Consider the following 15,716-nt stretch of genomic DNA (forward strand, 5'->3'; position numbering starts at 1 on the left):
AGTAAAGACCTCTCTGATAAGAGAACAATGGAGCAGAAATGTTAAAAAAAGAAAAAGGAGTAGGGGCCCCTGGATGGCTCAGTTGGTTAAGCATCTGCCTTCAGCTCAGGTCCTGGGATTGAGCCCCAGGTCCTGGCTACCTGCTCAGCCTCTCTGCTCAGCAAGGAGTCTGCCTCTCCCTCTCCTTTAGCCCTTCCCCACCGCTTGTGTGCGCGCGCTCTCTCTCTCTCTCTCTCTCTCTCTCTCTCAAATAAATAAGTAAAATCTTTAAAAAGAAAAAAGAAAAAGGAGCAAGTCATATGGATTTCTGTGGGGGCAGTGTTCCAGGCAGAGAAAACTACAAATGCAAAGGCTCTGAGACGAGAGCATACTTGATGTGTTTGAGGAACATCAAGGGGGATGGTGTGGCTAGAGCAGATTGAGCAAGGGGACAGATGTAGGGATGAGGTCAGAGAGAGAGAACAAGGTGGCCAAATCCTATCAGGCCTCATGAACCATTGTAAGACTTTGGTACTTACTGTGAGTGAGATGGGCAGCCAATGGAAGATTTGAGTAGACAAGTAATAGGATCTGACCCATATTTTTAAAATAGTAGGACTGCGGGGCACCTAGCTGACTCAGTCAGTAAAGCATGTGACTCTTGATCCCAGGGTTGTGAGCTCAAGTCCTATATTGGGTGTAGAGATTAGTTAAAAAAAATTTTTTTTTTTTTTTTGTTAAAAAATTTTTAATATGATGGCTGCATGGACTAAAGCAATGAGTCCAATTAGGAGGTCAAGGTAATTACCCAAGTGAGAGATGGTGGTGGCTTAGATGAGGGTGGTAGCAGTGGAGGTGAGAAGTAATTGGATTTGGAATTTAATTTAAAACTAGAATAAACAGGGGATTCCTGGGTGGCTCAGTGGGTTAGCGCCTGCCTTTGGCCCAGGGTGTGATCCTGGAGACCCGGGATCGAGTCCCACATCAGGTTCCCTGCATGGAGCCTGCTTCTCCCTCTGCCTGTGTCTCTGCCTCTCTCTCTCTCTCTCTCTGTGTGTCTCATGAATAAATAAATAAAGTCTTTAAAAAAAAAAGTCTTTTAAAAATATTCTTTTAAGTCTTTTAAAAATAAAAATTTCTTTTAAAAATAAAAAAAGTCTTTTAAAAAATAAAATAAAATAAAACTAGAATAAACAGAATTTGCAAATGAATTAGATGTGAGATATGAAAGAAAAAGGAGCTGAGAACATTATACAAGTAAATTGCATCAAATTGCCAAAGTGCAGATCATTTTAATTTTTTTTTTAAGATTTATTTATTTATTCATTCAGAGAGAGCAAAGAGAGAGGCAGAGACACAGGCAGAGGGAGGCTCCCTGCAGGAAGCCCGATGTGGGACTCGATCCCGAGTCTCCAGGATCACACCCCGGGCTGCAGGCGGCGCTAAACCGCTGCGCCACCGGGGCTGCCCTCATTTTAATTTTATATAAACTTTTGCAGAAAATAGGAAAAGAAAGGACTATCCTCAACTCATCATATAGGGCCAGCATTGCTTTCATAACCAAACCAGAAAAGGGCAATAATAGGAAGGAAAATTATAGGACAATCTCACTTTTTAACAGAGATGCAAAAATCTTCGGTAAAACACTAGGAAATTGAATCCAGCAATGTGCAAAAAAATAATACACCAAGACTAACTTGAATTTATGAAAGAAATTTAAGGTAGCTTAATGTTAGAAAATACATTCATTTTATCCATCATATTGGTAGATTAAAGGTATAAATCACATGATCTTCTCAATAAATTCAGAAAAAGTATGTGATGAAATCAGTATCCATTTGTGGTTTAAAAATATTTTAGAGGGCAGCCCGGGTGGCACAGCGGTTTAGCGCCGCCTGCAGCCCAGGGTGTGATCCTGGAGACCCGGGATCGAGTCCCACATCGGGCTTCCTGTATGGAGCCTGCTTCTCCCTCTACCTGTGTCTCTGCCCCCGTCTCTCTCTCTCTGTGTCTCTCATGAATAAATAAATAAAATCTTAAAAAAATAAAAATATTTTAGAAAACTAGAAGGGAACTTGTTAATCTGATAAAGGAATGCTTGGTATCACTAATCCTATTCAGTCTTGTAATGGGGATCCACAGCAGTAAGACAAGAAAAAAAGGGTAAAAGAGTTAGATAAAAAAATAAACAAAGCTGTTATCATTCACAGAAAATATAAAAATGTGATAGCATATGTAGAAAATTCAAGAGAATCCACAAATAAATTATTAGCATAAAAGCTTAACAAGTTTGCTTGACCAAAAATATACAAAATCAAGTATATGTATATATATATATATATATATATATATATATATCCATCCATATATGAACAACGGTTAAATGATAAATATTTTTTTAAATTACCACTTGTAATAGTATGAAAAATACCAAACACCAAAGTATAAGTATAACAAAATATGTGTAAGATTTGTATGCAGGAAATTATAATTTATTGTGGGACACTGAAGAAGACTAATATAAATGAAGAGATATTACCATGTTCGTGGATTAGAAATTTCAGTATCATGAGGGTGTCCATTCTCCATAAAGTGATTTACAAATTCAGTGCAACACTAATCAAAATCCCAATAGGCTTTTTGTGAATATATGGAACTGACAAACTGATTGTAAAATTTACATGAACAAACAAATGTCCAAGAACAGCCTCTTGAAGATGAACAGAGTGGAAAGATTTGCCTTACCAAATACCAGGACATAATTACAAAACCATAATAATTAAGACAGTGTAGTATTGACACAAGATGCATAAATTGACCACTGGGACACGATAGAAGCGAAAACAGATTCACACATGTATAGACATTTGATTCATGATAGAGTTTGCACTTTTGAGCAGGAGAAAAAGGACACTTTTCAATGTTGCTGTGACAATTGGGTATCTATATAAAAAAATAAAACCAGGGACGCATGGGTGGCTCACTAGTTGAACATCTGCCTTCAACTCCGGGGCGTGATCGTGGAGTCCTGGGATTGAATCCCACATCTGGCTCCCTGCGGGAAGCCTGCTTCCCCCTCTGCCTATGTCTCTGCCTCTCTCGCTGTGTCTCTCATGAATAAATAAATAAAATCAAAATCTTAAAAACAAACAAACAAACTTTACTTTAAGCCATACACAAAAATAATTCTCCACTGTACTATAAGCTAAATGTAAAAGGCATATTAAAAACCTTGTGGAAGGGACACCTGGGTGGTGGCTCAGCAGTTAAATGCCTGCCTTCAGCTCAGGGTGTGATCCTGGAGTCCCAGGATCGAGTCCCACATACGGCTTCCTCCATGGAGACTGCTTCTCCCTCTGCCTAAGTCTCTGCCTCTCTCTCTCTCTCTCTGTCTTTCATGAATAAATAAATAAAATCTTAAAAAAAAAAACTTGTGGAAGATAATATAGAATATATTTGTGATTTTAGGGTAAGGAAATATTTCTTAAGACTCAAATATATGAACTAAAAAGAAAAAGATGAAGAAAAAATCAAAAATAAAAAGATTGATCAATTTGACTGCATTAAAATCAAGAACATCTGTTCCTCAAGACAGGCCACAGAATAGAAGGAGGTGTTTATAACATATATAACCAACAAAGGTTGTGTCCACCTGCAAATTAGTAGGAAAAAAAAGAACCTCGTAACAATAAACATTATAAGCATTAAAAGATTTAAACTAGCACAAGAGGAAATTCGTAAGATCAACAAACATATGAAAAGGTGCTCAACTTCATTAGTAATCAAACCAATGCAAATTAATACCATAATGAGATATCACTGTATGCACCGGAATAGCTAAAATTAAAGTCTGAAAATAGGAGTGCCTGAGTGGCTCAGTTGATTAAGTGTCTGCCTTCCGTTTAGGTTATGATCCTGGGATTCTGGGATTGAGCCTTGCATTGGCTCCCTGCTTTTCCGGGAGCCTGCTTCTCCCTTTCCCTTTGCCTGCCCCTCTCCCTGCTCATTCTCTCTCTCTCTCTCTGACAAATAAATAAATAAAATCTTTAAAAAAATAAAAAATAAAGTCTGAAAATAGCAAGTGTTGACAAGAATACGGAGTAAAAGTAACTCTCATATACAGTTAGAGTACAAGTGGTTATACCACTTTGGAAAAGGGGTTAGTATTATCTAATAATGCGGAAGATGCCCTATGATGCATTAATCCCACTTCTACACACATAGCAAATACATACAGCATTGTTATGCATATATCTTCAAGAGCAGACCAAAGAAATTATATTGTTAAGGAATGCACAAACACATGTGAAAACTATTTTTTTACATGTGAAAACTATTAAGAAAAGCAAAGAAGTGATTATCATAAAAATCAGAACAGGGATCCTTGGGTGGCGCAGCGGTTTAGCGCCTGCCTTTGTCCCAGGGCACGATCCTGGAGACCCGGGATCGAATCCCACGTCGGGCTCCTGGTGCATGGAGCCTGCTTCTCCCTCTGCCTCTGTCTCTGCCTCTGTCTCTCTCTGTGTGACTATCATAAATAAATAAAAATTAAAAAAAAATCAGAACATTGCTTATGTACAGTGAGGAGGGAATGATGTATGAGCGAGCAGGGATACACGAGTCCTTTTCAAATACTGTTAAGGGGAGGGCAGCCCGGGTGGCTCAGCGGTTTAGCGCCTCCTTGGGTCCAGGGCCTGATCCTGGAGACCCCGGATCGAGTCCCATGTCGGGCTCCCTGCACGGAGCCTGCTTCTCTCTCTGCCTGTGTCTGTGCCTTTTCTCTCTCTCTCTCTCTCCCCCCCACCCCCGTCTCTCATGAATAAATAAATAAAATCTTTAAAAAAAATAAAAGCATAATACATTAAAAAAAAATACTGTTAAGGGTCTTTTAGTTAGCCTGGTTGGTAGTCACATGAGTATTCTCTCTGTAAGTATTCCCTTTATAAGTATTCAATACATTTTACATTTATGTTTTGTTGCATTTGTCTTTATGTGTATTGTATTTCACTATAAAAATGAGCTTTTTTATTTTATTTTATTTTTTTAAGATTTTATTCATGAGAGACACAGAAAGAGAGATTGAGAGAGAGAGAGAGAGGCAGAGACACAGGTAGAGAGAGAAGGAGGCTCCATGCAGGGAGCCTGACGTGGGACTGGATTCCGGAACTACAGGATCAGGCCCTGAGCTGAAGGCAGCGCTAAACCGCTGAGCCACCTGGGCTGCCCAAAAATGAGCTTAAAAAAAAAAAAAAGAAAAAAAAAGATTTTATCGATTATCTGATAGGAAGAGAAAGAGAGAGAGAGCGCGCAAGCAGGGAGCAGCAAGCAGAGCGAGAGGGAGAAGAAGCAGGCTCCTCGCTGCACAAGGAACCTGATGCAGGGCTCAATCCCAGGACCCTGGGACCACAACCTGAGGACCTGAGCTGAAGGCAGATGTTCAACTGACTGAGCCACTGAGGTACCACAAAAATAAGCTTAAAAGATTATTTAATTCAACATCCATACTTGACAATCTCTTAGCAAACTAGGAATAAAAGGGACTTTTCTTAACTTGATAAAAGTCATTAGAAAAAAAAAAAACAAACAACCAACACAGAAAATACTATTTTATTTTATTTTTTTTAATTTTTATTTATTTATGATAGTCAGAGAGAGAGAGAGGCAGAGGGAGAAGCAGGCTCCATGCACCAGGAGCCTGACGTGGGATTCGATCCCGGGTCTCCAGGATCGCCCCCTGGGCCAAAGGCAGGCGCCAAACCGCTGCGCCACCCAGGGATCCCTATTTTATATATTTTTAAAAGATTTTATTTATTTACTCATGAGCGACAGAGAGAGAGAGAGAGAGAGAGAGAGAGAGAGAGAAGCAGGCCCCATGCAGGGAGCCCGGCATGGGACTTGATCCCAGGTCTCCAGGATCATGCCCTGGGCTGCAGGAGGCGCCAAACCGCTGCGCCACCGAGGCTGTCCCAGCAAATAATATTCTTTTTTTTTTTTTTTTTTTAAGGTTTTATTTATTTATGCAAGAGAGAGAGAGAGAGAGAGAGGCAGAGACAGAGGGAGAAGCAGGCTCCATGCAGGGAGCCTGACATGGGACTCGATCCTAGGTCTCCAGGATCAGGCCCTGGGCTGAAGGCGGTGCTAAACCGCTGAGCCACCAGGGCTGCCCAGCAAATACTATTCTTACCAGGAAAACATTGGGAGTATTTCTTTTAAAACTGGGAACAAAAGAAAGATGCCAGCTATCACTGCTTGTATTCAACATTGTACTAAAGGTCCTGGCCACCACAAGAAAAGGAAATTATAGGCATAGTATTTATTGGAAAGGAAAAAAATGGGGCAGCCCAGGTGGCTCAGCGGTTTAGCACCACCTTCAGCCCAGGGCCTGATCCTGCAGTCCTGGGTTTGAGTCCCACATCAGGCTCCCTGCACAGAGCCTGCTTCTCCCTCTGCTTGTGTCTCTGCACCCCTCCCCTCTCACTATGTGGCTCATGAATAAATAAATAAAATCTTTAAGAAAAGGAAAGGAAAAAAACGAACTGCCATCATTTGCAGATGATATGATTGTCTTTTTTAGAAAATTCAAGAGGTCTATAGAAAAACTATGCAGAAGAGAGGGCTTATCAAAGTGGTTGGCTCTAAAACCGATATTGAAAATCGATTGTATTTCTATGTACCAGCAAAAACCAATTTGAAATGTCACCTTAAGTATACCATTTGGGGGGGGCAAAAAGGATACCATTTACCATAAACAGAAAAGCAATAAAGTGCCTAGGAATAGATAACAGAAGATATACGTAATCTGCAGGAAGAAAATAGTACTACATCATCAAAATGCATTAAAGACCTAAATAAATGAAGAGATATCCAAGTCCATGGTAGGAGATGTCAATATTATTTCTTTTGTTTTTCTTTACATTTTTTAAATCTATTTTTTTTTTTTTTTTTTTTTTATGATAGTCACACACAGAGAGAGAGAGAGAGGCAGAGACATAGGCAGAGGGAGAAGCAGGCTCCATGCACCGGGAGCCCGACATGGGATTCCATCCTGGGTCTCCAGGATCGCGCCCTGAGCCAAAGGCAGGTACTAAACCGCTGCGCCACCCAGAGATCCCTACATTTTTTAATCTAAATTCAATTTGCCAACATACAGTATAACACCCAGTGTGGAAATTTCAATATCAAAAGGATGTCAATTTGACTCCAATTGGACTTTGGATTCAATGCAATTCCAAAATTCAAAATCCTATGAAACTTGACAAGTTGATTCTCAAATACAGCAATGGCCAAGAAGTGGCAAAATATTCCCGAAAAAGTATATTGACAAAGTGGTGTTTGCTCTGGAGATATCTAGTTTTATTTTAAAGGTATAGGACAGGGGTGTCTGGGTGTCAGTTAAGCATCTGCCTTTGGCTCAGGTCACAATCCCAAGGTCCTGGGATGGAGCCCCATGTTGGGCTTCCTGCTCAGGGGGAGCCTGCTTCTTCTTCTCCTTCCTCTCCTTCCGCCTGCTTCCTCTCCTGCCTGCTTCTCTCCTTCTGCCTGCTCCTACACCTGCTTTTGCGCGCTCTCTCTCTCTCTGTCAAATAAATAAAAATTTTTAAAAAGCTATAGGACAATGTGTTATTGGTGCAGTTTTTAAAAAGTCGTCTAGTGGAAAAGAAAGTGTCTAGAATCAGATCCATGTATAGAACTTCAACACATAATTGAGTCAGCCAAGCAGATCAAGCAGAGAGGAGGGAATATTTAATAAATGAGGTTGCGATAATTAATTTTCCATATTAAACAATGTAAAATAGACTATCAAAAAACATTACACACAAAAAGTCAATTCTAGGTAGCCTTCGGACTTAAATATAATGAGCAAAAGTTTGAAATCTTTTGAAAAATATGTAAGAAAATGTTTTTCTGACCAGGAGGGTAGAGAGTGATGTTTTTATACAAGATACAAAAACCATGATCATAAATGAAGTGTTCATAACTATGCCTATGTTAAAATAAAGAACTTCTGATAATCAATCATGAAAAAAGTAAAGGACAGGTCACAAATATGTCACAAAAGAGAAAATATTTGCAACATATAAAGCTGACAAAGATTAGTATCCAGAATATATAAAGAACTCCTACTGCGCAGCCTGGGTGGCTCAGCGGTTTAGCACTGCCTTCAGCCCAGGGTGTGATCCTGGAGACCCGGGATCAAGTCCCACGTCGGGCTCCCTGCATGGAGCCTGCTTCTCCCTCTGCTTGTGTCTCTGCCTATCTCTGTGTCTCTCATGAATAAATAAACAAAATCTTTAAAAAAAGAAAAAAGAACTCCCACAAATCAATAAGAAAAATACAAACAACCCAAATGATTGGGCGTTTCCCAGAAGAGGAAATTCAAAAGGCTAATAAGCATATGAAAAGATGCTCAATTGCCTTAGTAATTATACAAATGCCAAATAAAACCACAATGAGGGACGTCTGGGTGGCTCTGCAGTTGAGCGTCTGCCTTTGGCTAGGGGCATGACCCAGGAGTTCTAGGATGGAGTCCTACATCGTGTTCCATGTGGGGAGCCTGCTTCTCCCTCTGCCGGTGTCTCTGCCTTCTCTCTGTGTCTCTCATGAATGAATAAATAAAATCTTTACTAAATAAATAAATAAAACCACAAAGAGATACTATTATACACCTACTACATTGGCAAAAATTAAGAAATCTAAAAATACAAGTGTTAGAATGTAAATCAATGGGAACTCAAAAATTAATGGTAGGAGTGTAAATTGAAAAACAATTTGGCATTCTCTCTCAAAGATTATTATTCTTATGCCTTACATCTTAGCAGTCTCACTGCTAGATATACATTCCAGAGAAACTCTTGCACATATGCAAGAAACAAATACAGTAATGCTCATAGCAACAATGTTTATATAAAAGGAAAAAAGTGGGGCACCTGGGTAGCTCAGTCAGCTGAGTGTCTGCCTTCAGCTCCAGTCATGATCTCTGGGTCCTGCGATGGAGTCCTACATTGGGCTCCCTGTTCATTGAGGAGCCTGATTCTCCCTCTCCCTCTGCTGTTCCCCCTTCTTGTGCTCTCTGGCTCTCTCTTTCTCTCCCTCTGTTAAATAAATAAATAAAATCTTTATTAAAAAAGAGAAAAAAGAAAAGAAGAGAAAGAAAGAAAGAAAGAAAAAAAGAAAGAAAGAAAGAAAGAAAAAGAAAGAAAGAAAGAATTCATAAATCTATCAACAGGAGAATAGACAATGATTTATTTGACATATTCACACAATGGCTCATTATATTCCAGCGAAAGTGTATGAACTCCAGCTACCTGCAACAATATGGATAAATCTTGGAAACACCATATTGAATGAAAAACAAACATGTACCAGAAGACAACATATAATACCATTTTTTTTTTAAATTTATTTATGATAGTCACACAGAGAGAGAGAGAGAGGCAGAGACACAGGCAGAGGGAGAAGCAGGCTCCATGCACCGGGAGCCCGACGTGGGTCTCGATCCCGGGTCTCCAGGATCACGCCCTGGGCCAAAGGCAGGCGCCAAACCGCTGCGCCACCCAGGGATCCCCTATAATACCATTTTTAATCAAACCTAAAAATAAGCAAGACTAAAAGCATATTTAAGCTTATATGCATTTGTAAGAAAAGAATATTTAAAAAACAATGGAATAACAAAAAATCCGGAGAGGTAGTGATTACAAGGGGATGGGAGGATAGGGGAATCCCATAGATACAAGTTAGTGGCAACTTTCTAGTCCTTGGGGTGGGCGGTGGGTTTACAGATATTCATTTTATTTTCCTACTTTATAATTATCATACATATAATATCTTGTGTGTCAAATTTTATATATATGTAAAGTTATATTTATATGTAATACAGGGGCACCTGAGTGGCTCAGTCAGTTAAGCATCTGCCTTCAGCTCAGGTCATAATCACAGGTCATAATCAAGCCCCTCATGGGGCTCCCTGCTCAGCAAGGAGTCTGTTTCTTCCTCTCCCTCTGCCTGCTGCTTGCTCTGCCTACTTGTGCTCTCTCTTACTCTCTCTCTTTCTGGGTCAAATAAATAAATAAAATCTTAAAAAAAAAAATATATATATATAATATAAATATTTTAAAATTTTTATTTGAGGGATCTCTGGGTGGCGCAGCGGTTTAGCGCCTGCCTTTGGCCCAGGGCGCGATCCTGGAGACCCGGAATCGAGTCCCACATCGGGCTCCCGGCATGGAGCCTGCTTCTCCCTCTGCCTGTGTCTCTGCCTCTCTCTCTCTCACTGTGTGCCTATCATAAATAAATAAAAAATAAAAAATAAAATAAAATAAAATTTTTATTTGAGAGAAAGAGAGAGAGAGAGAGAGAGAGCATGATCCAGGGGAGGAGCAGAGGGAGAGGAAGAAATAGATTCCCAGCTAAGCAGGGAGCCCCATGATGGACTTGATCCCGGGACCCTGGAATCATGACCTGAGATGAACACAGATACTTATCCAACTGAGCTACCCAGGCACCACATAAGTATGTATTATATTTGTATATCTATATACTTAAAGATTAAAAAGTTACATAAAATACTAGCCAGCTGGGGATCCCTGGGTGGCCCAGCAGTTTAGAGCTTGCCTTTGGCTCAGGGATATGATCCTAGAGACCGGGGATTGAGTCCCACATTGGGCTCCTGCATGGAGCCTGCTTCTCCCTCTGCCTATGTCTTTACCTCTCTCTCTCCCTCTGTCTCTCATGAATAAATAAATAAAATCTTAAAAAAAATACTAGTCAGCTATATAGACATTTAAAAAGAGAAAGGATGACCCCAAGGTTTTTGTCCTGATCAACTGGAAGAATAAAGGTGCCATTTAAAAGAGAGGAAGTGCTAAAGGAGTGGCAGATTTGCAGTTGAAAAGTCTGGAAAGAGGGAAGAGTCTGGATTGGAGATAAAAATTTAGGAGTCATCAGAAAAAAATGATATCCATCTACCTATTTAAAAATGATATTTAAAAGCTCAGATATAGAATATCCCCTGGAGTATGATCATAGATAGAAAAGAGAGCCAAGGTGTAGCTGTCCAAGAGATGAGCTAGGAAAGGAGGCCGAGAAGGAGGAATCAGTGTGGTCCAACAAAAACCAGGACAGTGTAGTATCTTAAAAATCAGGTAAGGGATTTGAAAAAAAAAAAAAAAATCAGGTAAGGGGACTACTAGGTGACTCAGTTGGTTAAGCGTCCTGAGTCTCCATTTTGGCTCAGGTCATGATCTCAGGGTGTTGGGATAGAGCTCTGCATTGGACTCGGGGCTCAGCGAGGAGTCTGCTTATCACTCTCCCTCTGCTCCTCCCCTGGTTCATGTTCTCTCTCTCTCAAACAAGTAGGTAAATCTTAAAAAAAAAAAAAAAAAAAAAAAAGCCAGGTAAGAAAGTTTCTGGAAGGGGACATAATCAACGGTAACAAAGGCTGCTGATCACCAAGTAAAATGAAGCTGACAACTGAACTTTGGATTTGGAAACATAAAAGTCACAGGTAGCCTTGACAAGAGGAATTTCAGCAGAGTGGCTGGGGCAAAAGCCTGAATGAAGTTGGCTGGGAGGTTAGGAGGACATTTATATGTCAGAATATGATGAGGCTGCATGAAAAAGGATGAAGACCCCTATTCACTGATACTGTAAAATAGCAAAGGTACATTGTTAAGTCAAAAAGGAAAGATGTAGAACAGTATACACAGTATGCCAACTTTTATTGAAAATACACGGGGGAAAAGAATTTATATTACTATTTGCTTGTGCATGCATAAACTGGAAGAAGGCATAGAAATTAGTCACACTAAGGGTAGAGATGGGAATGGGAAAGATGATGGACAGGGGAAAGAATGGGAACTTTCACTATATACTTTTTTATATTAGAAACTTTTCTTGCACATGTGAATGTACTATCAATTCAAAGCAATGAATTGCAGGGGCACCAGGGTGACTCAGTCAGTTAAGCATCTGACTCTTGATTTTGGCTCAGGGCATGATCTCAGGGTCTTGAGATCAAGCTCCACATCAGGCTCTGCACTGGGCATGGAACTTGCTTAAGATTCTCTCTCTCCCTCTCCCTCTGCCCCTCCCACCCCTAAAAAAAAAAACCCATTAATGAATTGCAAAAATAAAATAGTTTAATTTAATTTAATAAAAGGGAAAGAGAAGGAATAGGATGAGAAGTGGAAGAGATGGTGAGTAGAAATCATTTTCTGAGATGCTTTGCTGTAAAGGGAAGGAGAGAAGGGCAGATAACTGGAGTGGAAGGTGGAGCTAAGGAAGGCTTGTTTTTAGGCTGTAAGGAATTACAGTGTGCTCACATGCTGCTGGGATAATCAAGTAGAGAGGAGAGTGATGCTGCAGAAGAGGGAGGACAGCCACCAGAGTGATGACTTTGGCGTGGCTGAGAAGACCAGGGATCCTCCACAGAAGGAGAGGTGGAGGGCAGCCCTGGTGGCCCAGCAGTTTAGTGCCGCCTTCAGCCCCGGGGTGTGATCCTGGAGTCCCAGGATCCAGTCCCACCTCAGGCTCCCTGCATGGAGCCTGCTTCTCCCTCTGCCTGTGGCCTCTCTCTCTCTCTCTCTCTGTGTCTGTCAAGAATAAATAAATAAAATCTTAAGAAAAAAAAAAAAGAAGGAGAGGTGGACTGGGATGTGGTGGTAGTGGGGAATTGAGAGAGCTCTCTTCTGTCTGCTGCTGTTCCCTCAGAGAAGCAGCAAGTGAAATCATCAACTGAGAGTGAGAAGGGTTTGGAAGGATGTTGGAATTTGAGGACAGGAAACAGACAGAAATTTACTCTGACAAATGCTGGGAAACCCCAATGAGCACAAAGATAATGATAAAGATACCAGTGGAGCCAGACACAGGGAGAGAATTTCTAGATGGTGGAGTGTGGGAAGGTTCTCAAATCATCTGAAGATACATTTATCACTCTGCATTTCACTGTCTCGTTTACTAAATTCTAAGTTCCACGAGGACAGTAAAGACTTTGGTCTTGCTCTCTGCTGTATCCCCAGCCAGCAGTACAGTGCCTGGGATGTAGGAGGCATTCCAAAAAGAGTTGTCAAAGGAATTAATGAATCAGGAATACTAGAAATAATTGATAATGATCCAAAGTCCTCCGCGTAAAAGGCACTCACATAGGTAGTGAATATTTACTTGGAAAATTTGACCCACACCCATCACATAATGAGTCCTCTTACAGCATATCCTTAGGATATGGGGCCTACTAGGGCCCAGGATATGGCATGATTTGCACACTCTGCCTCACATAGCCTCCTTTGGATTCAACATATACTGTCTTTCCCCGGCCACTGGGAAACACCAGGAGGGTGGCTCACTCACTACTATTCTGACATGTGAATGAAGGGCTGTCAGGGACAGACAAGCAGAAGGGCAACCACTGCAGATGCTGGTCAGAACAGCAGGCTTCCTTCCGGGAGGCAGGAGTGCCAGGCTAATCACAGTAATAATGCAAAGGATGAAGGGCAAGTGTTTGGAGGGATGTGGGTGTGAGCAGAGACTCAACCTAAAGCATTCAGCACAGGGCAGAGATTAGGGAACGCAGGCAGATAGAGAGGAAAGGCAGGTGGAGAGCAGAGAAGAGAATGTGCAGGGGATCCAGATGAAGTTTACCAAGCAATAAATATTGAACATATACTATGTGCCAGGCTCTGAGGATACAAGGTGAACAAGACAAATATACTCTTTGTTCTCTAGGTTATGATGGCAGGGATGGGGGAGCAGGGGATGGAGCAAGGGAGGCAATAAACAGTAAACAAATATAAGATCATTTCAGAGAGTGATGAGTTGGAAAGACAATGAAACATTGAAGAAACAGAGTGGGTGACCGAATGACAAGAGAGAGCCCACCAGGTGAAGAGGAGAGTGAGGGGTAGGCAAAGAATTTCAGGAAGAGGTAGTCAAAAGTACCAGGGTGCTAAGGGAATCATTTCAGATATTCTAGAACATCAAGAGATCTGACCTGGCAGGAGCATTGTTTGAACATGGGGGAGGAGTACAAGTTGAAGGGCCTTTCCTAACAATGAGTTCAGATTTATTCCAAGCACAATGAAAAGCCACTCAAATATTTTACACAGGGAAGAGCATGATATGATTTAGATTATAAAAATATTACTAGAAAAAAAATATTACTAGATATTGTGAAGACTAGTTTGCAAAGAGCAAGAGCAGAAGCAAGCGACCACCTGAGAATCTATTGCGCTATTTCAGATGACAGATGATGGCTTGAACCAGGATGGAAGTAACAAAAGTGGAGAGAAGTGGATGGATTCAAGATACATTTTGCATGCAGAGCTCACAGACCTTGCTGGCAAAGTTGATACAGGGCAAGAACCAGTGAGAATAGGGAAAGGAGGAAAGAGATGTTTCCTAGGTTTTCAGCCTGAACAAGTAGTTGTCATATCCCAGGATGGGACACAAGGAGAGAAATAGATTGGCGGGGGAAGAATTCAAGCCATTTATTTTAGCCACATTAACTTCACATGGCTATTAGACATCCAAGTGGAGATGTCAAGCAGGCTGTTGGATAAATGAGTCTGGAGCTTTGGATATAAATTTAGGACTCGCTGACATTTACATAGTATTTAAGCCCTGGGACTGGATGACATCACTGGAGAGAGAATGTGGAAAGAGAGGAGAGCCAAGGACTGAGCCCTAGCAAGCACTAACATTTAGAGGTCGAGCAGAAGACTGAGAGGGAAAGCCAGTGAGATTGGAGGGAAACTAGGAGAGTGTGGTGTCCTGGAAGTGCAATCAAAATAAAACATGGTAGAGAGGGTTGGGGTAGGATAGAGAGTGGGGTTTGGGGAACTACTTTTGATAGAGGTTAGGGAAGGCCTCTCAGAGGAGCTGACATTGGATCTCAGGGAAATTTTAATGAAAAAAAAAAGTGAGTCATTGTGCAAAGGAGGGAGGCATTCCAGGCAGAGGAAACAGTGAGTGCCAAGGCCCAGTGGCAGATTAAGGTCCTCTAGTTCTAGGAACATAGATCAGGTCCAACGAAGCAGGGGCATGAAGAGTGTTAGGAGTGAATATCAGAAAGTAATCTCGTGGACAGGTCACAAAGGGCCTTGTAAGACAATAAGGAATTTGGATATTCCGAGGGCTAGAAAAGCTGAGTAATGCAACTTAATCTCCTTATTTTAAAGATCATTTGAGTTGCTTCTGGGAGAATGCACTGTATCAGGGCCATGGAATGAATGGAACGGGGATATCAAGCCTTTGGGATAATACAAGGATGGTTCGAGGTATTCACCCCCAGCCGCAGCCCCAGCCCCACCTAGATCCCCGGCGCTCCGCAATGTCCACCAGGGGCGAAACGGAGTTGGGGATGCAGAGCCTTAGGTGACTCAGAATCTCGGTAACTGACTGGAGTGACCTTGGGTATCCATGGAGTTGGGGCAAAGGGGTGGAGAAGCTGCTATTAGAACGCGGGGAATGAGACTGTCGGTCACCCTCTGCTCCCCTCTCCACCCGTCCACCTGCGACCCAGCCGAGTGCAACTCCTGCGGCGCGGCAGTAGGAGGGTTAAACCGTGCGTGGCCCACCGCGGGAGCGGGAGAGGCGGAGACCTTGCGCTCTGAGCTGCCGCGCCGAGCCCAGCCGAGCCGAGCGCAGCCCGAGCCGAGCCGAGCCGAGCCGAGCCGAGCATCTCCCGCCGCCGCCGCCGCCGCCGCCGCCGCCGCCGCCGCCGCCGCCCCGCGCCCCGGGCGCCC

The 15,716-nt window shown here is 41.9% G+C and overlaps 1 long non-coding RNA gene across 1 annotated transcript; it reads right to left on the minus strand.

Moving 5' to 3' along the window:
• Window positions 1–2,444: 2,444 nt before the first annotated feature.
• Window positions 2,445–9,177, minus strand: LOC125753806 (uncharacterized). Its single transcript, XR_007406385.1, has 2 exons — window positions 8,907–9,177; window positions 2,445–4,507 (listed from the first exon to the last, which is right to left on the minus strand). It is a non-coding gene; the product is annotated as an uncharacterized LOC125753806 (long non-coding RNA).
• Between the last annotated feature and the right edge of the window lie 6,539 nt (window positions 9,178–15,716).

Source organism: Canis lupus, chromosome 27, assembly GCF_003254725.2.
Source record: "Canis lupus dingo isolate Sandy chromosome 27, ASM325472v2, whole genome shotgun sequence".
NCBI classification, from domain to species: Eukaryota; Metazoa; Chordata; class Mammalia; order Carnivora; family Canidae; genus Canis; species Canis lupus.